This window comes from Protopterus annectens, chromosome 3.part0 (assembly GCF_019279795.1).
Source record: "Protopterus annectens isolate FY-2018-M chromosome 3.part0, PAN1.0, whole genome shotgun sequence".
In the NCBI taxonomy this organism is placed as follows: Eukaryota; Metazoa; Chordata; order Ceratodontiformes; family Protopteridae; genus Protopterus; species Protopterus annectens.
In genome coordinates, this window is record NC_056731.1 from 1577343573 (window position 1) to 1577369520 (window position 25948).

The following is a 25948-nucleotide window of genomic DNA, read 5'->3' on the forward strand; positions in this document are numbered from 1 at the left end:
ATTGTAATAAAGTGTAGACGTCCCCAGGTACCCATACAGTGTATGTACACATGAAACACGGATACCAGACACATATATAACCTGTAATGAAGAATAAATCATTGCCAAATGGCAAATATAGTGCTAATTAACTATTAAGCAATGCTAACCACAACACAGCTCAAGTTAGTAAGTGTAAGCAATGTGTAGGGGAGCCAATTCAATCTGCCTAGTGGTATACCTCTTTAAGCAGTGCCAACCTTATGTAAGTAGGTGTGCCCATAGCTTAGCCTTTTCAAAACTGGCCAATCACGGGAAAGTGCGGGAAATTGGCCGTATTTAAACCCCACAGGTGGGAATACTTCTCGTAACTGGTTGTACCTTCCTACTGCAGGCAGAATGGCTGGTGTGGGTGAAGGCACTCAATTTACAGTGCAGCGCTGGGGCATCCAGGAGACAAAAATCATGGTATGGCTCTTGGTAAAACAGCATGAGCAGAGACTACTGCAGGGCCAGTACGAGGGCTCACAGTATAAAATGGAGGCCTGGGACAGTCTCGCCCGTGACCTCACCAGTGCTACAGGTATCCCCCGGACTGGTGAGCAGATCAAGCACCACCATGCTGACCTGAAGCGGTGGAGGGGGTATGTACTGGAACAGTGGATCCAGGAGTCTCGGCAGATGCCCAATGCCCCAGGACTGAGCAAGTACTCATTCCACTAAGTAGTAAATAATTGCCTAGCTTGTGTATACTATGGATAGGTATGGCTAAATATCACTGTATTCCTCTGACAGCTGCAGATGAGTGGGCTGCGAACCAGCAAGCCCATGATGCTAGGCTGCAAAGGCTGCATCGTGAGGCAGGTTAGTAATTAGTCTGCATGTACTGTCATAACAAATAAATATAAGAGCCTTAGCAACTGTTGTACCAGTAGAAATAAATGTGTAATAGTCTGTGAATAAAGGTATAACCTCTGGAGTGCTTCTGTTTACTCTTCCCTCATATGTTGGTGATCTGTTCCATACTATAAATAGTACTGTTGTATCTTAAGCAGTGTCACCCATACCGTGGTATGCAGATAAAATGTGTATGAAGTCCTGCATAACAATGTTGGAAGTGCCAAGAGGTCAGTCATATTGTACAAGTTAGGGAGACTTAGATAGAAAACAGTTGAAAGCTTTACATCAATACCCTTATAGCACAGTGTACTGTGATGTTAGCTATAATTTTTTGTCACACACAGCAGGGGTTTGAATCCTGGGAATGCTACTAAGTTGTATGCATAATCATACCTCACAACTGTAAAGATTTTGCTACAATGTTCAGATAGAAAGCTGTATGCATAATTACACCCAACAACTGTACAGAATTTGCTAGAATGTTCAAATTGAAAGTTGTATGCATATTCATACCCCACAATTGTTCCAATCTGTCCAGCATGTCTAGATAAATGTCCCATATCACCAGCCTGGTACCCTGTTACCCTGAAATTTCAGTGTGACGATCCAAGAAATGTAGGCAGCTGTCAATGACATATAACTGTTAGTCAAACGTGTACATAGTCAGATAATGTATATGAAAATAAACCTGTCAATCTAGCACCTCAACTAAAGTGTATGACAGCAATTCCCAACATATGTTGCATTAACACCTGCAGTCTGTCATGCCTGTATGTAAGACACAGATCACATATATAATAAGCTATAAACATAAGAGTGTACAATATAAGGCCATTGAGTAGTGTAATAATACATGTAAGGGAAAGATCACTGCAGTGACTAAGAATGTTGTGAAAACTACAAGGATATATTAGTTGTTAATTGAACTCTCTCTCTCACCCCTACCATATGTGCAAAATAACCCAATGACACTCCTCAGCTGGCATGAGTACACTCCAAACTTTTGTTGGGACATATGTCCTAATGGTTTATAAATATTCACATTTGTTTCTCGGCATGTGTCATGTTAAAATACACCCATATTGGTGGCCTGTTACCATCAATGAAACTTGCATGCTCCTGTAATGGCCACTGTTGTTCCATATACGCATGTGTTCTGCTTGCTCTGCAACTGTGTTAAATCTGGTGTTTTGGCTTAATGGGAATACCTATGCATGCTGTTATAACTAATCCTGAATGCTGTTAACTATTACTAACCCATATATGTCATAAACCTGCGACAACACAGCTCATATGGGAAGGCTGGTCCCAGTGGACCCACCTCTCCCACCTCAGCTGGCCATGGCACCGGGCATCAGCACATCTGGGGCCCAACCTGGGACCTCCTCCTCCATGGGTCCTGTGCCACCTTCGGGTGGAACTGCTGCAGGGATGGGGCTCACCCCCCCCTCGGAGCGGGCACAGAGGGGAACCTGTCACCCATAAACAGGTCTGGGCCATGGTGCATAGGGAGCTTGATCTGGAATATGGAGAGTGGCTACGCCAGCTTGAGGGCTAATTGGCGCTATTAGAGGGTGAGCCTGCCCTTCCTACACAGCCCACAGCACAGCCACTTTTGGGGCCGTGAAGGTACAGTGGTGACTGCCCATGGGTGGGGACCTCAGTCCCACTGCTTCCAGTTGGGGACTCATAGGCTTGTGACTTCCAAACACCCCTCTCCATCCAAGGTGTTTACCCCCTACATGTGTCATATACCGGCCCTGTATGCGTCTTGTGTGTCTTGTCTGTTAACCTACCCAACCTACCTCCCCAAATATACCTACTACCCCTCCCCAACATCCCACTCTCACCTGAAAAAAAAAGGGCAATCTGTTCCCACAAAAAAATCTTGCCCCATACATAGCTGTCCATTTTGCACACATGTCCACTGAACACATGTAATCTGGTCTAATTTAAATCACAATGAATATATGTTGTCCTCACCTCTCTCCCAGGGGTTTGAGGGTCCAAATGTACCTGCAAATTTAGTATATATGCACAGCTATTGCTGTAGACGAAATGGGCAGCTATGGACCTTTCCTATACCCTTCCTGCACATGCCTAGCTATTATCCCTATTGTCTTTCCCTCTTTGTGCCCCATTTTTCACCACTTCCCTATCAACCCCTTTTTCTTTCCTTTTAAAGAAATTAGCACCGGGTAAGTGGCGGTAAGCACTTTTAAGCAGCGGTAAGCAAGTTTGCGTGGGGGTAAACTATGCCTACACAGGTTTAGAAATTCCGAAACTAACTGACTGTAAGAAAACATAAGCAGAGGTTGGCAGTGCTTACTGGTGCACAAATTCATGCCAGCCCGCTTACAACTGCTTAAAAGTGCCTTAATCATGCTGTATCCAATGTCCCTTGTTCTGCCCAGCAACAAAATAAACTGCCTCTCCAAGGCTCAAACCCAGGACCCTGCACTCCATACACAAAGTGATTTGCTACTAAACCATGGCAGACATACATAACCGGATGTTTTCACAAACATCCAGCACAATCAGTCAACAGTACAGGAAATGTATTAATATCATGCCACACAACTAATGCAAGAAGTCTGGACAAAGTATGCTACACTGTAGACACAAATAGGGATATATGTCAACTAATGCTCTAATACACTTAAAATGTTGCTAGTTACACAGGTATATGTACTAGAACACATATGTAGAAGGAGATGAAGTCTGAAACACAAAAGTGTTGGCACTAGTTACTGACTTCAATGCTGCGATCATCCATAACAATTGCCAAGAGAATGAGGAACAAGCCAAAATATGAGACGAACATGCATGGACATATGGACAGATATATATCTGTAAATGTAGATAGACAGCTATATATATATATATATATATATATATATATATATATATATATATATGTACATATATAGATACATACATATAATATCTATCTATCTATCTATATATATATATATATATATATATATATATATATATATATATATTTATGTATGACTCACAAATAATCATATAACATCAACTGTATATAGATACATACATATGTTTATATGTATATATATATATATATATATATATTTATCTATCTATATATATATATATATATATATATACACACACATATATATATAGCTATATGAGATATATATATAGGTACATACACATATACACAGAAAAAAGGTATCGGTAGCCATACATATGTAGAAGTAGTGTGGAAGTACTGGGTGCAAAGTATATCCCTCAGCCACAAGCCCTTTAACTGCCACCTGTGAAATGTGTAGTGTGGCAACCATTCCCACAAATGAGAATACTGACATTAAACATATACCCAGCCACAATTCAAAGGACATGACACAACACACAGGTATACATACACAGATAACCTTTATTTGTGTACTATACAATAATGTATGTCAGTACTTACACCACATAAGGTTTGAAATATGTAATCAGTGATGAATGCAAGGCCCACACAAAACAGTAGATGCAAGCAATGTGTATATATACCATACTATGCTGTCCAGGCCAAGGCCTTTAATTAGTACAACAGTAGAAACAGGATTTGCCTTCAAGATACGTAACAACAATTACAAATGTAGTTCAGCAGCCTCCAATTACACCCTGTAGTCAAGCCCTACGGGAAAAAGTAGCACTTGTGTTAATGTCACAGTATCTTGTACATAACATTGCTTAACTTAACATCTCACTATCACACTGATTGACCCTCATCTTAACAGTTATATCCCTGAAAAGGTGTCATAGCCTAGGTTAATGGTATTGAACCCCCCCCCCCAAAAGGCTGTACAAAGGCAAGGAGCACTGTGTACCACACACTTGCCTCTGGAATGTACAAGGGTACATATGTGTTCTCCAGCTGTTGCCCTCATATATATGGACTTGGCCCAGCAGTTGGTGTGGGAGTTCATGACATGACTGGGATGATAACAGTAATGCTAGCGGTAAATAATGATAGACCATTACCTAACAACCCCTTTCTGTATCACAGCAGGACAAAGACTGACATATATGTGGAGGACAGAGGCAGGAACATAGGGCCATATTTGCATTATTGCTGTTACACACCCTGGAAATTGCTGGTGTTACAGGATTCGTTGCAGCATACCCTTATGCAGGAATACGACATTGAAATACAAATGGATGTAGCCATGTACTGATAGCACTCAACGGACAGAATGCCACAGATATATCTGGGACAATACCTGTGTGGTGCACAGACAAAGCCTAACAGCCAATCCCCCTGGTATCATATGGATAGGCCCACAGTTGAGAGCTATGCAGACAGACAACATTCCATGAAAAAGTACCATGTACACAGAAACCCTGTAAGACCAGCAAGATACAATGCGCACAACACTACTCACGCTGTCTGCAGGTCTGGAACCTTACCCAAATGTGAATTTGGCCTGCGTCTGCAAGTTCTGCTGTAAGAGGTATTGCTACCTGCTGTCTGTGACACTGATGTCCACACACACAGGAAGGATGTCATCCATACTGGAAAGGTGAAGGGACAACGCCCATAGAAGTCAGCAATTTAAAGTACAGGGTTACCATGACAGTGGTTATCTGAAGTACTACACAGCAGGCTGCATGCAATTAGCAACTGGTGGACACTGACTGGTGCAGAGGCCACCACCTGATCATGTGCAATACCAACAAAAGTATGCTGCAATCTATTCAAACCAGCTCAATCACTCTACTGGAGAGACTAAGAGAGAGAGAGAGAGAAAAGAAAAAAAAACTTTAATAAAAGTAACAAAGCTCAGGGTTGTGTTACAGTGGAAAAAACATAGGTATGTGAAACAGATATGCATTTACTTGCATGTAGTATATGGCATAGAATAATAGGATGTATAATGTGAAAGGATGTATTTGTGCCATCAGTACTTGTTCCTGTAATGATGTTCTGCTCAACAACTGCACTGGACAATAGTGTCAGTCCCTGTGGGCAGTGGGACATACCTGTCAACTGTGTAGATCAGCAGTGAATGGCAAAGATGTGACCCATGATATCTGTGTTCTCTAAATTACTGTGGCCAATGGCTGGTGAAGGTATTAATACTGCCATGATAGACACATGGGTGTGTGACCACACCACCTGCAGGACAGTCATGTTAAAGTGTAGCATAGCATGCCCAACTGCCATAGCAGTATAATATGCTTATCTAAAATCTGTCACCATATATACCCCCCTAATGTTAGTCTGTGTTCACATGTGACACCTGTGTTGCAGCGAGGCAGAACAGTTCAGCTGTGAAGTAAAGAGAGTTACAAGAGTGTGGGCCAGATGTTTGTATGCACCCCACATACAGATACATATATGTGTGATACATATTCACAGCTGTGTATGTCTACAGAACCTTGACAGTTATACATATATATAGGTATATAAGCAACACATAATGATATCTTTACATATATGCACATATGTATGTATACATTCATATATATATATATATATATATATATATATATATATATATATACATTCAGATATATGTACATATATGTGTATGTCTATATATATATATATATATATATATATATATATATATATATATATATATATATATATATATATATATATATATATATATATATATATATATATATGTGTGTGTGTGTGTGTGTGTGTCAATACATGTCCCCTGCCAGGACGTGTGAGAGAACATCACACATCAATACACAACATACCTACACACCAGTACATGGCTGCAAAATGGAGTGTGGAGTGTGGTGTGTAACACATGTTAGGAACACATTGCAATTGTTTGAGAAGGTGGGATATATATGTTGGTGAAGGGTATTAGGCACATATTGGTATGTAGGTCTGGTTGGGTGACAAACAAGACAGCATACAGGGCTGGTATATGACACATGGGGTGGTTAAACACTGTGGATGGGTTGTTACATTTGGAATGTGGAGGCCATTGAGCCCCATATGGGAACAAAGGTAACATGGTGCCCACCCATGGACAGTCATGACAGCATCTACATGGTCATAAAGGTGCCTGGGCTATGGGCTGAGCAGGAGGAACATGCATGTTGAACCTTGTGTATGTGTACTGCATGCCTCCAGGTGATGTAGCACATATCCCATGTCTCTGTGGAGCTCCCTATGCACAAGACCCTGGACATAACTGGGTGACAGACATATGTCTATGTGTGCTCCATGGGGGAGATACCATCCCCTGAGGTGGTTCCACATGAAGTAGTGCCGGAACAGTAGAAAATGAGGTTCCATGGTGGGTCACAGATGTGATATGGATTGGTAACATGTGTACATTAGGTGGGAGTGGTGTTACTGCCGGCAAATAAGTCCTACATATACTGGTGTGTAACTGTCAAGGAACATACGTGGTTTGTAATAGTCCACACAGTCCCAGAACATGTCCAATAGCATGCATAGATATCCCAATAACACAGAATGGCAGATGTGTACCAATCACATAGCAAGCATACTACATGCATATGTGGAAACATAGTGGCAGTGACAATAGCATGCAGGTGAAATACTCTGTAACAGCCCATCAACTCTAGTGTCCCCACAAGGAGCATGTCTATAAACACATAGCAGAAAGTGTTGTACAATACAATATATGTCCCAATGGTACATATAGGGGAGACATACCGTTTGCGCTGTATGGACATTAAGTTCGAGCTGATATGGTGGTGGGAGACTGATATGTGTATTGTATTATGGTAAACGTGCCATATAGGTTCATAGGTTCATAGGTTCATACTAGGCTATCTGCCCAAGGGCATTTATAAGCCTAGCCCATAGTTATTTGGCTTTCGCCACCCCTTTAGTTTGAATAAAACTATGCCTATTATTTTGCTGTGCCTCTGTCAAGCAGTGACACTGAAGTAATCCCTGGGGTATATCTGTGATCCCCCATCCATTGGTCAAGATTCCTCTTGAACAAGGCCAGCGAGGTGCTCTGCCTCACATGTACCGGGATTTTGTTCCACAGCATAGGAGTCTCTGGGTGATGAATCTGTCCCTCCAGCATGTTCTATTAATAACCGTGTCAAGGTTTAAGTCTCCCGCCCTTGTGGTTCTGAGGGATCTAGATTTTTGAGGTGAAGCATATTCATCAAATCAGGGTTTGACATGGCCTTATATGTCAGGCACAGGTCACCTCTGAGCAAGCGGTATGAGACTGAATAGAGCTGGAGTTCTTTCAGTCGGGCAGCATAAGACATATTTTTGAGACCCTTTATCCTTTTGGTGAGGAACTTTTGGGGCCTTTCCAGCTGCTGCAGGTGTCGGGTCAGATACATTCCGAATGGGGCATTGTACTCAATCATAGGTCTTATGAGTGATGAGTACAGGGGGACGATGACCTCCCTTGATCTAGATGTGAATCCCTTCATGATCAGGTGGGCAATGTAGAAGGTTTTCCTAACTACTTTAGCAACATGAGTGTCAAACAAAGGCTACTGTCAACCTGGGTCCCCAGATCCCTGATGACTTCTTCTGTGCTCAGTGGATTGCCACCTATATGGTAGCTAGGGTAACCTTGTTTTCCCGAAGGGTATGACTATGCATTTCTTGGCATTTAACTTTAGGCCATGGCTCTGGCACCATTTATCCATTTCTGTGAGGCCCTTCTGAAGGATATCTGTGTCAGATGTGTTTTCGACTATGGCGCCAGTTTGCAGTCATCTGCAAACTTTGTCAGCCATAACCCTCCTGTGTTTGCTTGTACTTCAGAAAAGTAGATGCCGAACAAGAGTGGACCCAGGACTGAGCCCTGTGGGACACCACTTGTGACAGGCTTTGAGTCTGACATGGCTCCAGCAACTCTGACCCTGTGGGTTCTGTCACTTAGCCAGTTTGCAACCCATCTTGTGATGTATGGGTTTACATTCAAGCTGATGAGTTTTTCGATGATACCTGAGTGGGTATTGTGTCAAGGCCTTTGCCAGGTCAAGGTAGGCTGTATGGACTGCCTTTCCTCATCAATGGCCTTGGTGACTGTTTCAAAAGTCAACCAAGTTTAAAGGCATGATCTGCCTTTGACAAAGCCAAACTGGGTTGGATCCAAAGTCTGCAAGTTCCCTATGTCTTTATTTATGAGTTCCATTATGATCCTCTCCATGGCTTTGCAGATAAGGCTTGTCAAGCTAATGGGACGGTAATTTCCAGGGTCGGTGGAGGCACCGCCTTGTGAAGTGGGACCACAGTCGCCGTCGCCACTCCTTGGGGTATCCTGAGGTGAGGCTAAGATTAAACAGCTGTCCTAACTTCGGGTTTAATTCCTCATTGAGTTCGTGGAGCACACAGCCGGGGACACCATCCGGTCCCATGGATGCTGTGTTTTTTGCTTTGGAGAGCAGTTCTCACCTGGGCGTTTGAGATGTTTGGGGGCTACAATCCTCTGGTATAGATATCTCTCCTTTGGGGAGGGGAGAAGTTTGCACTGAACCTGTCAGCCAGTGTGTTGGCAATGTGTGTAGGTTCAGTAATCTTCACATCATTTTGAATTAATTCTGAGCATATCTGGGAGTTTCCTCCTAGGTTTCTAACATAGCTAAAGAAGGCCTTATGATTGTCTTTGAGTCCTTGGCGATTTTTCTCTCAAAATTTGCCTTGGATGATTTTATGAGAGCTCTTAGTTTTTTACTTATAATGATCAAAGGTGTCTTACCTTTCAAGGATTTTGCTCTATCTTGTAGTAGCTTCCTCCTTTTGTTGTAGAGCTTGTTTATGGCTGGGGTCCACCAGACTGGACGCTTGCCTTTGGTACAAAGAGTCTTAGTTTTGTTTGGGATTGCCTGATCCATGCAGTCCTGTAGGTGCTGGTAGAAGGCATTTGTAAGTGATTCAGCAGTTTGAGTAATGTTTACCACTGGCTCAGGGGCCTTAAAGGAGACCACACTAGTTTTTAGAAGTGTGAAGTCGGCTTTGAGAAGTTTTTCACTGTGGTCTTTTTATTTCAGGTGGGGCGATGAGGACCTCCAGCGAGATTAGTTTATGATCTGATCTCACCAGTGAGGGTATACTTCGGTGTTGAACATTGTGATCCCATGTTCGTGATGATGAGATCAAGTATGTTTTCTCCTCTTGTGGGGATGGTGACTAGTTGTTCCATGGCATTTGAGTTTATGAACTCCAGGAACCTGTGGGCTAGAGTGTTTGGGCTTGAGTAGTGTTCCCAGTCTATATTAGGGTAGTTGAAGTCACCTAGTATGATGGTGTTTGGAGATACATTTATCCCCTCCATTGTTTTCAGGAAGGCCATGTGAGGTTCCTGAGTTTGACAGGGTGGCCTGTAACATGCTACAAATTGCAGAGCAGTCTTGCCTATGGTTAATTGCACCTGGATGGTCTCCGATGCATCGTGCGTTGCCACCAACCTTGAGGTGTGGGTGTCCTTTATGAATATGGACACCCCTCCTTTCTTGGTGTTGTCTGGATTTTGGGGCCGGAACACATGATATGAGGTGAAACCTGATAGTGCTGGGGTGCTCTCAGGAGCCTTGAACCAGATTTCTGTCACAGCACAGACATCGATGTTTTCCATACTGAGAAGGGCCTCGAGTGCGTGCATCTTGAGATTGAGACTTCTGGCATTGAGCAGCATTACCCTTAGTTTTTTTACTTTTTTGTGTTCTAGGGTGGTAGGTTTAGAATTTGAGCCTTGCCTAAAAAAGGCACTATGGGGGTGGCAAGAGCCTTTGCCAATATCTTGAAGCCTAGGGGTGACAAGTGCAAGCCGTCCCTTGTGAAGCAGCGTGGCTTGTCCAGCATGTCTTCCCAGGCAGACAGACATTGGATCCCCTTTGAATGACACCAGAATTTAAGCCAATTATTAAAGCTGATCATCTTATCACTGTATTGTGGCATCATTCTAGGTGAAGGTAGGATACTGCTCAAGGTCAGGGTCATACCTGCCTGGGCTACATAATCAGAGAGCTCCTCAATGTCTCTTTTCATGTAGTCCAAGGAGGTACGTCTCAGGTCGTTGACACCAGCGTGGACAATGACTGAGTCGTACTTGTACCTGCTGTTGAGAGACCTGAGTGCTTGTGTTATGTGGTGGATTCTAGCTCGACAGGCAGCTTACTGTGACCTTCTCCTTACTCAGTCTGGTGAGCGGGCCAGTGTGTCTGACTATGGAGTCACCTATGACAAGTATGTTTGGTGTTGTATTTGGCCTTAAGGGCAGTGACTGCTTTGCACACTGATTTTGTTGTTTATGTGTTGTTTGTGTGGTGTATTGAGTTTGCAGTTGCTTGGGTGTCTGCTTTGGAGGCCTCTGCTGTTTAGGTAAATTTTACTCAGAGCCTCCGAGTATGTCTTAGTGTGTTTATGTGTTTGATTCAGTGGTGTGGTTGAGTTATGTGAGACTGGTATTGTGGTGTGTGTAGTTGCCTTCTCCTCCTGCCTGGTCTTGCCAGTCCTGAGTTGAGAGAGCTCAGCCTCCAGTCTGGCTAAATAGCTGCATCTCTCACAAGTGTTAGTGTTACGTGGGAGGAGAGGGCTGTCCGTGTACATGAGGCAATTGTAACATTGTCTCAGAATTCCCAGATTCACCAACTGGGCAGGAGAGGACCCCAGCATCTGACCCTTCGACATGCTAGAAAGAATTATGAGTTGGTATGAGACAGAAAAGTAGTGGGCTTAGCAGGGGAGTGCTTGACCTGCTAAGAGAATGCTTATAAGACAAGGGATATGCTTATAAGACAAGTGCTGAGCTTTTGAGAAGAAAAAGCTATTTGGAACAAGTGCTGCACTTTTAGTGTAGGTGTAAACTGTTTAGGTTCCTAACAGAGCAGTTCTAAGGGAAAAATTGAAGAACAGACTTTCTGGGCCAGAAAGAGTTTAACTTTGTTTAACCGGCTGCCCGATGCTGCTCTAGTGGCAACTCATGCTAAAGCACGTTAAAGCGTGCTTGATAGCAGGGCTGGAAAGAAGCAGGAATAGACCCAAAGGGAAAATAAAACTACAGTTTCAAGTCAGTAACCACCTCTACGGGGCAGGGAAGCTGCTCAATGTTAGTCACTGCCACTGATCAACAGAGAGACCCTCCTTCAGCCCAAGCAAAAATGGCCTCACAGAAACTTTCAAACAGTTCAGGAACAGCAAGCCTGTAACTGAACTTTTTTAACTCTCAGAAAAGTGGGAAAAAAGCAAGATTTTTTTTAGTTTTTGTTTTTTACAGAGATAGCAGAGGTTCACAAGTAATATCAAGTTATAACAGTGCAGTAAATGACCCCACACAAGAGTGCTAGGTCAAGGACAGAAAATATGCAAGTGCAAACAGGAAATTCAGCAAACAGCTTTTGGTTGTGCTCTAAATACAGCTACTAATACAGAAATCAAGTTTAACAAGCCAGAAAATGCTCAAGCTAGGCAGCTATGCAGAAAAACTTAGCAAATAAACAGAGAAAAAATACTTAAAATCTCAAAAGTGGCTCCCTTCTTCTCTCAGTCTTTTTCATCTTGGAGGGTGCTTCACCAACAGCCAACAAGTCTGAAAAGATGCCCAAACCACGAGGCAACTAGGTTTTAAGAGAGGAAGATGAAGGAGTTATGGAAATGACCCCTAGTGGCCAATAAAACTACAGTTTTAAGTCAGTAACCACCTCTAGGGGCAGGAAGCTGCTCAATGTTATTCACTGCCACTGATCAACAGAGAGACCCTCCTTCAGCCCAAGCAAAAATGGCCTCACAGAAACTTTCAAACAGTTCAGGAACAGCAAGCCTGTAACTGAACTTTTTTAACTCTCAGAAAAGTGTGAAAAAGCAAGATTTTTTTTTTGTTTTTGTTTTTTACAGAGATAGCAGAGGTTCACAAGTAATATCAAGTTATAACAGTGCAGTAAATGACCCCACACAAGAGTGCTAGGTCAAGGACAGAAAATATGCAAGTTTTAAGAAAAAAACGATTTAAAATTAAGTGCAAACAGGAAATTCAGCAAACAGCTTTTGGTTGTGCTCTAAATACAGTTACTAATACAGAAATCAAGTATGAGTTGCTCAGACATATTTCCATCTTTATGTCTTTCAGAGAGTATGGTGCACTTTTGGTTGTGCTCTAAATACAGCTACTAATACAGAAATCAATATGAGTTGCTCAGACATATTTCCATCTTTATGTCTTTCAGAGAGTATGGTGCACTTGAGGAATCCCACCTACAGTGCCGCTAAGGATGACAATACTCACCAGCATCATCCAGAACTACCAACTACTGTTCTCACAGACAAGCCAAGTCCAGCATGAGCGAACAGCCATGTGGAACAATGTGGTCCACAGGGTGAATGAGGTGGGGATGCACAGCCATACATATGAGCATGTCCACAAACATTGTAGTGACCTGCTCCACCATGTACATCACCATACCGCTGCCATATGGGGTGACCACCTTGTAATGGTGGGGAGGCATAACATCCATCCCCCCCTCACCAGAGTGGAGGAGCTGCTCATGAGCCTGGTAGCACCTGCCTGCCCACAAGAGCTACAGACATATACAGTCATGGAGGTGGGTGCTACACACACACACCAGACATAGAGCATGCAGGTAAGGTTCCAGGGCATATCAGTAGACCACTGTTGTGCATGCATCTTTACAGGTAGATTATGCACATGTGAGATGTGGAGTGTGTTGCTGTGTAGTACTGATAAACAGTAATGCATAATCTGTAGTACTGTGGACTTCAGCTGTTGTTTTACTGTAATATTGCAGCCACCCTGTAGCGATGCCACAGCTGTGGCCACTGACATCAACTCCATCTCATCTCAATGTAGGTACCTCTGGGATACCAGCAAGGCAGCGGCCGGATGCCGGTGAGTATGGTTTAAGGTTATGCTTGGCAATTCACTGTGCATGTCATAGCTAAGGTGTAGGCCATGTACACATCTAACACACCTACCCATAATGCATGCTGTACATGTTCACTGACAGAGCACACACCTCACTAATGGGATTACCAGCCTCAAACACATGCACTACACAGACCATCTCAGACAACTGTGGCTACACTCCAGTGCACATTGCCCAGTCACAGCTGACATTTGCCTAACATACACAGCTATGTCATACACAGAGCAGTTGAACATGCTACACATAAAGACATCCTACTCCCTCTGCAAACACATGTTCCAGGGTCCCAAACCTCATCAACACATTACACAGAACATACTGGAGAGATAGGGCCCTTTCCTGGGGAATTCCCACACTCTGGAATGGACTACTCATTCATGTCAGGCAATGCTACCCATTGGCCCTCTTTGCAAAAATACTTGACAACTGAATGGGAAATGGGGAATTCACCCTGGGTAGTATGTCTGTGCCACATCCTGACAGGGGCACAAGAGAATAACATTAGTGGGTGGTGCATGGCCAGGAACCCCTGTGGCTAGGCTTATGTAGACCCCAGGACCAATAGACAAGTACTCACCTATGAACCTATGTGTACCACAGGCAACATCATCCAGGGCTCAATAATGGTCAACAATGGTCTTTACACTCACCATAGGTACAGTACATTGTGTCTGTGGTCGGTCTAATGCTAGTCTATCACTCATACATGCACCACTGATGATGGCATCTGTGAATACAAATCAAGCATTCACTAAACACGTGTCCACATGTAATCCAGAAACACACAAAGGCTGTAAGCAGCAGTGGAAACACAACTGACACACAGATGCATGTCCTGCAATGGTGTGTACGCCTGTGAGGTATGGTGCACAGTACATGCCAGGGTGCTAAACAGATGCACAGCAATGCTGTGGACATGGGTGCAGTGTGTTCCAGGGGGAGGGCCATCACCTACTAACAGAAGCCATGCATGACAGCCTTGTATAATTTGACTACAGTTGCACTGCATGCTGTTGAGCACCACATGTCCTGCATGCTGACATGCGTGTTATTACAGGTTTGTGTGTGATACTGTACTGCACCATCACCTGCTATTGTGTGTGTTATGGGGGTGCTGGAGCTGTCTGTAGGTGCTGTCTGGTGGAGTGTATGGGTTGCCATGTATGTCGACTGCATGTGTGTATGTCTGTGTGTGTGGCCATGTCTGCACACATGTGTGTGTGTGTGTGTGTGTGTGTGTGTGTGTGTGTGTGTGTGTGTGTGTGTGTGTGTGTGTGTGTGTGTGTGTGTGTGTGTGTGTGTGTGTGTGTGTGTGTGTGTATGTACCATTTAGCAGTGATGTACAGGTCTTACAGTCTGTTCCCTGTTTTCCCCTCATAGGTGGTGAGGTGGGGCTGGGTCGCTCACGCAAGGAATCTGATGTCACTGATACAGACAGTGACCATGAGGATAGGTACATTGAGGCACAGGCAGAGTTGTCAGGGGCTGCCACTGGGCCACCAATTGACATCCCACACGTATCCACCCCATCCACACACACAGTCACACTGCCTCTACATACCTCATCCCTGTTGGCCTTAGGTGAGGGACAGACTATGACTGGCATTGGCCAGGACAGTGTGGTATCTATGGCATGTGTGTCAGGACATAGCAGCCATAGCCAGATATTTGATGGGGTATCACATAGGCAGATGTTCAGGGGTGGTCATCGGAGCACTGCTGGTCATCATGCCCCTGGGAGACGTGCCACATCTATATCAACCACACACATGTTCCAGGCTGTCATGGAGGCACAGGCATGAATGGAACGGTACACCAGGCAGGGTCTAAGGGCGCAGAGGTCTCATCACACCTCCACAACTGACAGCATCCATGACCTAGCAGGTGCCATCCATAATTACACCATGGTCATGGATAGACGGTGGGGTGAGACATTGGATCTCATCCACAATGTCATGTCTATGTGTCAGGACAGTGTGGGATGGTTGTGACAACCACCTGGATGTATGCCAGCAACACCAGCAGCTGAAGGTCACCATTGACATCCCACCAGTCACAGCTGCTCCCATAGTGGCAGTACCATCCCCAGCACTGTGGGGGGGTGCTGTCCACAGACTGTCATAGTAGGCCACGTGCATGTGGCCCTGGCCAGTCCCAGGTGGGACCTGGATCCAGTGGACATCTGTCAACCTCAGGGCACAGTACTCAATCTGGCTTTGTACCTGATACTGCCTGTAGCACCCCTGCCAGGCACAGGTCCTGTGTCCATGGCCAGAGACGGTGAACTGCAAACCCTGCCAGGTACAGTCTGCAGCTGTCTCACAAATCCTCATATAGAGAAACCACATGGTGGAACTGTGTTCATGCAGACACACACACACACACACACATAAACAACAAAACTGGGGCAACCCCATACCTGCACACACGACATCACCATTGACCCATAACAGTACTCAGCTCCCTCACACACACACACACACACACACACACACACACACACACACACACACACACACACACACACACACACACACACACACACACACACACACACACATGTTGTCAATTGTATGGCTCAGCCAAGGTCTCTGGCAAACCAACAACACATCCTGTGCATATGATGATATCTGTGCCACTCCCTGACATCCATAACATCGATGCAGGGACAGGCTAACATGGTGCTGATGCACAGGGTGACTGTACAACAGTGTAGCAATGGAATGCTGTGTAGCATGTTGTCAGCAGTAAAGTGAAATGCTAATATCTTGGAAGGTGTAGCTGTGCAGCCATGATGCATCATAGCTGTAATTAACAATGCTGTATTGTTGTCACCATTATCTATTCTGATTGTGTTGTGTTTATCCATGTGCCACATGGCTGATGGGTTTAGTGGTGTCAGCGGGCCTTCTACAGTGGACACCAGTAAGTGTAGTGGGTGGTACACATGACATGGCTGGGTACAACATACAGACCCTTAGGTTTGGATGCAGTACAGGTACAAGACTGTACACATGGAGGTATGTCTCTGTGCAGGTAATGCATCTGTTGCACATGTAATCCCACCAAGACAGGATAGGCACAACCACACATTGCTATATATGCAGTCTGCAATGTGGATGACATTGAACATGCTAACAGCAGGGTGTATATCCCTTTCCCCACTCTACTGTGATCCTCACCTCAGTAACATGAGTGTACCAATGCCGGTGGTATAGCCCTACCCTTAGGAGGGTGTGAGGCACTCAACTAGAGTGAATGGCATAAATAACAACTTGATAACATTCACTGCAAATTATTACAGACAGCTATGTGGGGGGATAGACGCAACAGTAACTGCAATGATGGCAGATGTGTTCACAACAGCCATACCCAGTGAGTTATAGCAACCCCAGTAGTTCTGCACACCTCTACATTGTGGAGGAGGGCATTAACACATCTATGACCTGTGAAGGACTGTATGTCCATGGGATGGCACCTGTGGAATGCTGGCATTTGCCAAGCAATCCTGGTGGAAACATATTCTGTGAACGGAGGTAGATCCCTTAACAACTACACACATTCCTACATGTGAGATGGTGTACAAAAGCCTGCTATGATCTACATAGACATTGTGCACCTCCTAGCCCTCATCTACACCTGTCATGAATGGGTCAAGGAGGTATACCAGGTTCAGGTTGTATTCTCTGCCTTTGACAAGTCCAACATTGGCGGAGTTCTGTGTGTTAAGATTACCAGTGACATTGGCCATGGGTTCATTGTTGATATGTTCCATGTCCCTGCAGACCAGGGTCATCAGGCTACTGGGTAGTAGTTCCCAGCTGATATGGTGGATTTGTGGTTGTCCTTGCCAACATTGGTGAATCCATTGTCAGGTCTAGGACTATTGGATCGTATGAGGGATCCCAGATACTTACTGTGCCTGCCCAGGGGGGTTCCCCCAAGCATGACACTTCACTTGACTGTACTGCATGATATGTTAGTAATGCCAGCCTGACATCCTACAGGTGGGATGGAGTACTGTTAACATGTACTGCCCTTGTCATGTAGGGTCCTGGTTATGGGAACTGCTAAGGTTGATAGTGTATTGCAGGCCAGACATGTTTGGCTGTGGAGGTGGGCGTGAATAACTGGCAGTGCCAGATGTATGCTGTTTGGGTCTCTCAAACCCATCAATGGTAAATGTGGACATATAAATTGTGGTTACATTCCCGGTTTCATCTACAGATGTCTGTCCATATATACCTATATAGATATATATGTGATTGGATCACCTTCATTTCGTTGACAGTTCATTTCACTGACACTCAACTCAGCAGGCCCAATTCACTGAAACTTCATTTCACTGTCACTTCATTTCACTGACACTCATTTCATTGACAATGGTATATGGCCTATTCCCCATTGTACAGCAACCCTGGAGTTAGAATAGATAGTAAGGAGGGGTGGGGCACAGTCCTCCACAATGGGGGTGGGGGGTGGGGGGCAAAGCCCCCACATACTGGGGTCCTAAAATGGATTTTTGGAAATAGTTATTCATTGCACTTGTAAGAATACAGCTGTATACTGTAAAATGTTTATGATATGTGGGGAGCTTTACCCCCACACCCCCCTTACTAACTATTCTAACTCCAGGGTGGCTGTCCAGTTGGGAATAGGCCATATACCATTGTCGACGAAATGAGTGTCAGTGAAATGACGTTTCAGTGAATTGGGCCTGCTGACTTGGTTGTTAGTGAAATGAATTGTCGACGAAATGAAGATGACCCATGTGATTACCTTTGAAAGGGAGACAATCATTTCTTTGAATGGCCCTTTCTGCAAACCGAAAAGACCAATCCGTCATTTCTAATTGCACCACAGTTCAAAACAGAGCAAATCTAAAGGCAGCTTCACTGATTCTCGAACTGCAAGTTAGAATACATATCGTAATGCAGGGGGTCAAGCCCCTCTGCACCCCCATCTGGGGGGGCTGGGCCCCTCACAACCCCATACTGTGATATACTAACTCTGAAGTTGCACTACAGTGGGGATAGGCAAATATTCCCCATCCCCACTATAGTGCCATCCGCACCCAAATTGCCAAATCTGCAATGAGCGAATGCAAAGTGACATTCGCTCATTGTACATTTGATGCATTAATTGCAAGATTGTGCAATGGTGAGAACATATTTTCGGCCTTCCAGCTTTTGGAGACATGAATTTCTCCGTTTGAAAGGTGAACCATATATATGCTTACATATATGCATATTTAGTGCTGTATATCTGTGGACATATGGATGTATACATATATATCTATAGATGTATACGTATCCATGTATATATGTATATATTGGCATATATATATATATATATATATATATATATATATATATATATATATATATATATATATATATATACATATTTATATAGCTATATCTACATATATAGATATGTTATATCCATTTAAAGATGGATATATATACACAAATACATCTTCATGGTGGAATACATTCCCTGTAGTGGTGTGTACCTGGGTTGGATGATATGTATGTGAAAACATCACAATTATGTATATTTGCCATGGTGTAGTGGTAAATCATTTTGTGTATGGTGAGCCTGGTCCTCGTTTCGAGCTTGGCAGGAGCTGTTTACTTAGTTGCTGAGCAGAACACAGCCCGTTGGATACAGAGTGATTAAGGTGCTTTAAAGCAGTTGTAAGCAGGTTTGAGTGGGCTTGCACGACAGTGAGCACTGCTAACCTCTGGTTACGTTTTCATACACTCAGTTAGCATCTGAATTTCTTAACCTGTGTAGGCAGTGCTTAGTTCTGTGCAAACCTGCTTACAACTGCTTTCTAATGGGCTGTGTTCTGCCCAGCAGAAAAATAAACAACCCTTGCAAGGCTCAAACCAACGACCCTGTACACTCTATACAGAGTGATGTACCACTAAGCCATAACAGATACACAGAAAGTCACTGATTTCAGAAACATATCATCTAGTCCTGTCTTGCAACAGTACAGAGAATGTATACCAACATCTAGATGTCTGTGTGTGTAACTATATTAAAATCTTAACAGATACAACATATCCATATATGTGTGTATATATATATATATATATATATATATATATATATATATATATATTTTGTTTTGCTAACTCTATATACATATATATCACTATATATGCACATATATACATGCATATGCCTAAATCAACACATATATGTGTCGACACCTATATGTCTACATATACATAGCACGTTACATATGTGTACGCAGATATATATCTATGTAGGTATATACGAACATAGTTATATATCTGTTAGCAGATATATATATCTATATAGGTATATATGACCATACATCTGTAGATAGCAATTGTAGATTAACAAATACACATATGTCCACATGCACCGTTAATGGGGTTGAGAGGCCCCACACACTATACGTCTTGTAGGAATAGGTATCCCACCCACAGCCAAACACATGTGCCCTGCAGTACACTACCAAGTACAGTCTGCCTCCCATAGGACATGTAATATGTGGAAGCCACCAACATCCCCAGGACACAGATATGCAGATATATATATATATATATATATATATATATATATATATATATATATATATATATATATATATATATATATATACACACACACACACACACACACACACACACACACATGTGACTACACATACACATGCAGATATATGTACAGTAAGATACATATGTAGAAGGTGCACACAATATGGAACAACCACCATGCCTACAGTTAACACCTGCTTAACTGGACACTGTATGGGCCACACATACTAATGTCAATCATTGCCTGCAACATATACCCATAGAAAGGTCATAGGAAAGACACTACACACAGGTTTGCAGTAATGAGGATCCTTTAATTGTGTACTATAACAGTTCTATATACCATGTCATATAGCTGTTCAGATACTGACAACCATATAAACAGAGTACTGCAACTGTGAAACAGTTACACTAATACAGTAGTCTGGAAAGGGTCACGACTGTTGCTGTCTGGGCCAAGCCCTTCAAAATGTACAATAGTGGAGACAGACTGGGCCACAGGATATCACACAATCAACAGTATGTAGTGCAGGTGCGTAGTTCAGCAGCCTCTATCTACACTCTGTACAAACTCCGTAGGATGTAAAGAAGTTTTGTGATCAAATGGGTTGTAACTGGTATATAACAAGGCATGACTGACACCATCACGGGCACACCAACAAAAAGAACAGTCTGTATGGCAGGAGGCTTGCAATACCCCAATTCATGTAAGTATTGTCAATATAGGTGAAGTATACAGTACTGTACATCCTGACACCTTGTGTCAGTTCACCCCTGATACCCCCACATTTTGTAACAGCCTAGGTCATTTATGGTGCTCCCCACCTAGACTCAATAATACAGGCCCATATACCACTGTTACATACACTGGCCTCTGCAGTGCATAAGAGCACACATGTGTTGTGTAGGTGAAGCCCACACATATATGGTCCCAGCCCCACTGTATGTTTGGGAATACAAAAGCAGTGGACTAATGGCAGCAATGCCAGTGTGATATACTCACAGCCCACTACAGAACAACCCCCAACAGCATGACATATGTGCAAAGCTTGGTATGTAGATGGAGAACAGAGGCTGGAAGATAGGCACATATGTGGAACACTGTTGCCATACACTAAGCAAGGTGCTGGTGTTACAGGATAGTCTACAACATACCCTTAGTCAGGGAATTGAGGTTAGAAATAGAAATGGATGTAGCCATGCACTGGTAGCATGCAACACACACACTGCCAGTGTAATATCTGACACAGGACCTGTGTGGTGGATGGACAATACATGATAGGCATACCTCTGTCCAGCAAGAGGATAGGCCCACAGTAGTGAGCTATGCAGACAGACTGCATTCCAAGGTACACTAGTATGTACACACACACACCCTTTAACACCAGTACTATGCAAAGCATATCACAACTCTACTCACAGTCTGTCTATAGTTCCTGATCCTCCTACAAATTTGTGGCCGCTCTGAGTGTGCAGGTTCTCCTGTAAGTGGTATTGCTACCTGTTGTTCGTATCACTGATGCACACACACAGGAAGGATGTCCATCACACAGGAAATGTAAAGGGACCATGCCCACATGCTGTAGGGATTTATAGTGGGTGGTTGCCATGACAGTGGTAACTGGATGTAGTACATGCGTAATTTTATATTTATATATAGATATATATATATATATATATATATATATATATATATATATATATATATATATATATATATATATATTTATATATATACGTATGGCTATCTGGATAAGTATATGTACATATATTTCCACCATATGTCCTGGACATGGGTTGTAGCCCTACCCCAGCCCCTATAGTCCCAAAGTCATAGTGGAAGGGGATGTCAGGTATGCATAGCAGGTATATTATTAGACTGTTACTACTGTCATTGGGATTGCCTTCACAGACATGGTATGTGTGGAAGATGACATCTGCTTATAACATGTGTGCCATTGGCTACTGACAGACATCCTAAGGAAATCACTGTAAAGTTCCACCTCTAGCATGTAATGCCCCAGTGAAGTGCAGCAGAGATAGCACTACATATTGGAGATATTGGCCACTATATGTGGAACTTTGTACACACCCTGTACAGTCCAGAGGTATACACATAATCCCTTAATGCACAACATGTGTACCAGGCCTAACAATATGGATGCAGATAGCCATGTAGATGGATATAACACATAACGACTGGTATATATTTGGCACCATAGGTGTCATGGACACATTCTACCCACTAGATATTGACATACATCTGTACAGCATCCCACTGCTCTGTCTGACATTTAAGGGTGGCCCGGCAGCAGTACATCTGGCAAGTATCTGCACATGACATCCCACTGGTTAAGTACACTAAGCTGCTAGGCATGTAACAATGCACTGTGCAGGCTACAGGCAGACTGGCTCAACACTGGCCTACATCTCATATGGGGGAATGCACATGTACCTGCATATATAGCAGGCTCAACAGCCATGTCACAGCACAGGGTAAGATACACCTGTGTGACAGTGCATAACCACAACCAATGTGAACACAGCCACATATGGCAAGCTAGCATAATATTACAGTATATGGACTATCTGTTCTATACCATCCTCATATGTGCCACTCACAGAATACCCCTATATATACTGGGCTGCTATGCAGTTTGGTCTGATGGCTGTCGATGATATTGGACATGTGTGTGTATGGCCCTACAAACATGTACGGCAAAATGGTACCATACAGTGGGGCAGCATGCAACACCTGATAGAAAGGGAGCTAGAACAATGACATCGACCACAGTCTGTACACAAGCTAAAGTACATATTAACAATACACACACTGCCGACATTCACCATCACTACACAGACCTCAGTACTGTACAAACATCCACGGAATATCCAGCTTATGTCATGAAATATAACCCCTACTGTACATGACATGTGTAGCAATCTGATGTATCACTGTCTTGTTATCAGATATGTTGACACTATTTATGATGTACAGCACATATGCACCACTTCATGCATGCTATATGTGCAATGGTTGACAGGGGTGTGGCTGACAGCACATACACAAGGCCAGTATAGACATGTTGTTATGATAACCTCATATATTTTCCATTGTAATGGGGTTTGTTGCAACATATGTCCTATGAGGGATATGAAGTCAGTAACTGTCACGGCCTTCACCATCTACAGACTGCAATCCTAACACTACCTTCTGCATTCCTCAGATAGATGCACTGTGGCTAACACATGAAACCAAAGGCACAGCATTGGCCAGTCTGCAGATGACCCTGCAGATGGGGATTTCTCATATACATGGGAACTGACATGGCAGGTATTGCGACATGTACGACAGGCATATCCAGACAAACACTGTTAAACCAACATTACTCCAAATGCAGTATAGCAGCACTTACAGTCTGTAGTCAGGTCAGGCACATCCCCCTCCTGTTTGTTCCCTCTTTCCACAGTGTATGTTGTTAGAGGTAAATCCCCAATCCATCTGAGATGCTGTTCGCCAAACAACAGATCTAGTTCCTGCTCACAGTGATTGAAAAGGGCCAACACCACCATGATGTTCCTAGGTATTGGAGTGTGTTTCCATGCGATTGGCTATGGGAATGTTACCACAGCTGTTCCATATGCAATCAGCTATGGGAGGGCTGCAATTCATGCAGAAGCTATCAGCTAATCATGAGCATCACTTAAAATACACATGCTGCTGCCTAAGCAAGGCAGGTGTGGGTCTCCACATTCACCAGAGAGGGAGTGGGGGAGGCAGACAGAGGCAAATACATGTCAGGGAGGGGTGGGAGAGTAAAACTGAAGCATGCTTGTGTCACACACCTACTAGCACAGGGTATCAAACCCCCAACAACTATGTAGTGCTATCAGTTTGATGCAGTTATGGGATGCACCACATGGATTACCTGATGTGGAGCATTCAGAACATATATGTGATGGTGAGTGACATCTGCAATAGGGATACAGTACATATACGGTAGGTGACATACATGTGCCTGTCTGCATGAACAGGTGCCATCGTCAACACAGGCACACTCACACAGGGACGCACACACAGTTGGCCATGTGGCCTAATGGATAAGGCGTCTGACTTCGGATCAGAAGATTGTAGGTTCGAGTCCTACCATGGTCGTAGTACCAATCAGCCAATTGACACACTTGGTAGGGCCAGGAGTGCAACTCATCACTAGTGGGATTGCCACAACACATCAATGTGCAGGTATCACATGCACCACACGGGTCATACTGAGGTCGTATGGGCAAAGAGTATGAGGAGGTGTCAGACATCAGACAGCATGCTTCAGTATGCCCTGGGGGGTTGTAGTGAGTGTGGATGTGGACATATGCACCATACAACACACACACACATGAACACACAGGGTGCCAGTTCTGACATGCATAGGTGCATGTCTGCATGGGTGTGTAGTGGTCAACTCTGCCAGCAGGCTGTACAGGGGTAGGTGGCTCTACCTTGGCATCAGGCCACATGACAATGGTCTGCATTGTGGCTCAGGCCTGTAATTTCTGCATTTGCCCACACAGGTGGGTATTGCATCCCCCATCCAGTCACCTGGGTGACTATTGTGTACAGCCATTGCTGTACATCACATGCCATGTATGTGTTCCTTAGTCCATGACATGGATGGTGTCTGGGATGTGCACACCTCCTACATGCATGTACAGTGACATGTGGAACTGTACCTGGGGTGTCTGGCCCATGTTGTGAACACAGATTATCATCAGATGTGCCAGTCTTGCCCACCTGTGACAGGAACTGGTAATGGGCAGCTGGTTTACCCTGCACCTACATTGACAGCATGCTAACAGCATTCCCTGATGTTGGTGTCATCTCTCCATACAGAGCATGTTGTCAGGCATAGTATGTCCATTGTGAGTCACATGTGAAGGCACCACAGGTGGTGCAGGTGTCCATTGGGGAACATGTTGGAGGTGCACTCTCTGCATGTACGTGCATATTGGACAGATGGGCAGGGTGACATGCTCTCTGTAGCCCACTGCTATCACTGCATAGTTACTATCAGTGGCCAATATGCAGAGTACTACCCACATATTGGCTGTTGCCTAGGCATGTGTGTGTGCATGACACATGGGTTGAGTGTGTGCTCTGGGTAATAGTAGGGTTGCTAACTGTGACTGGCTGGCATTGATGTCACATGTATGGGTATGGCTTTGCACCCCAGCCTCTCAGCTACTTTACATCTATTATCCCTGTATGGTTGACATTGTGATATATAGTAGGTCCACCGTAAAAGAAATAAGCAAAACCCCCTCCCTATTGCCCACAGGTGTCACACACTCACCTGTACACAGGATACGAGTTACAAACACACACACACACTTGTCATGTCTGGGAGTAGAACCCCTACCTAACTTGTTTATTATACTACAGCACTATGCAGTTATAGTACACGCCACGGACATTACTGGAGTACTTCTTCCCCAGAGGTGTATTTCACACTGAATGACATCAGCAGGCTTACCAAAGTAGGGCATTTCAACTGTACTGTGAATGACTAGCCTAAAATGCATTGCTCCCTACACAGACAGTGAGACACACAAAACATCTGCAACTGATA

At 43.9% G+C, this 25948-nt stretch overlaps 1 non-coding gene across 1 annotated transcript; it reads left to right on the forward strand.

The window, feature by feature from the left end:
• Window positions 1-24410: 24410 nt before the first annotated feature.
• On the forward strand, window positions 24411-24483 carry TRNAR-UCG. The gene has a single exon. It is a non-coding gene; the product is annotated as a tRNA-Arg (tRNA).
• The last annotated feature ends 1465 nt before the right edge of the window (window positions 24484-25948 follow it).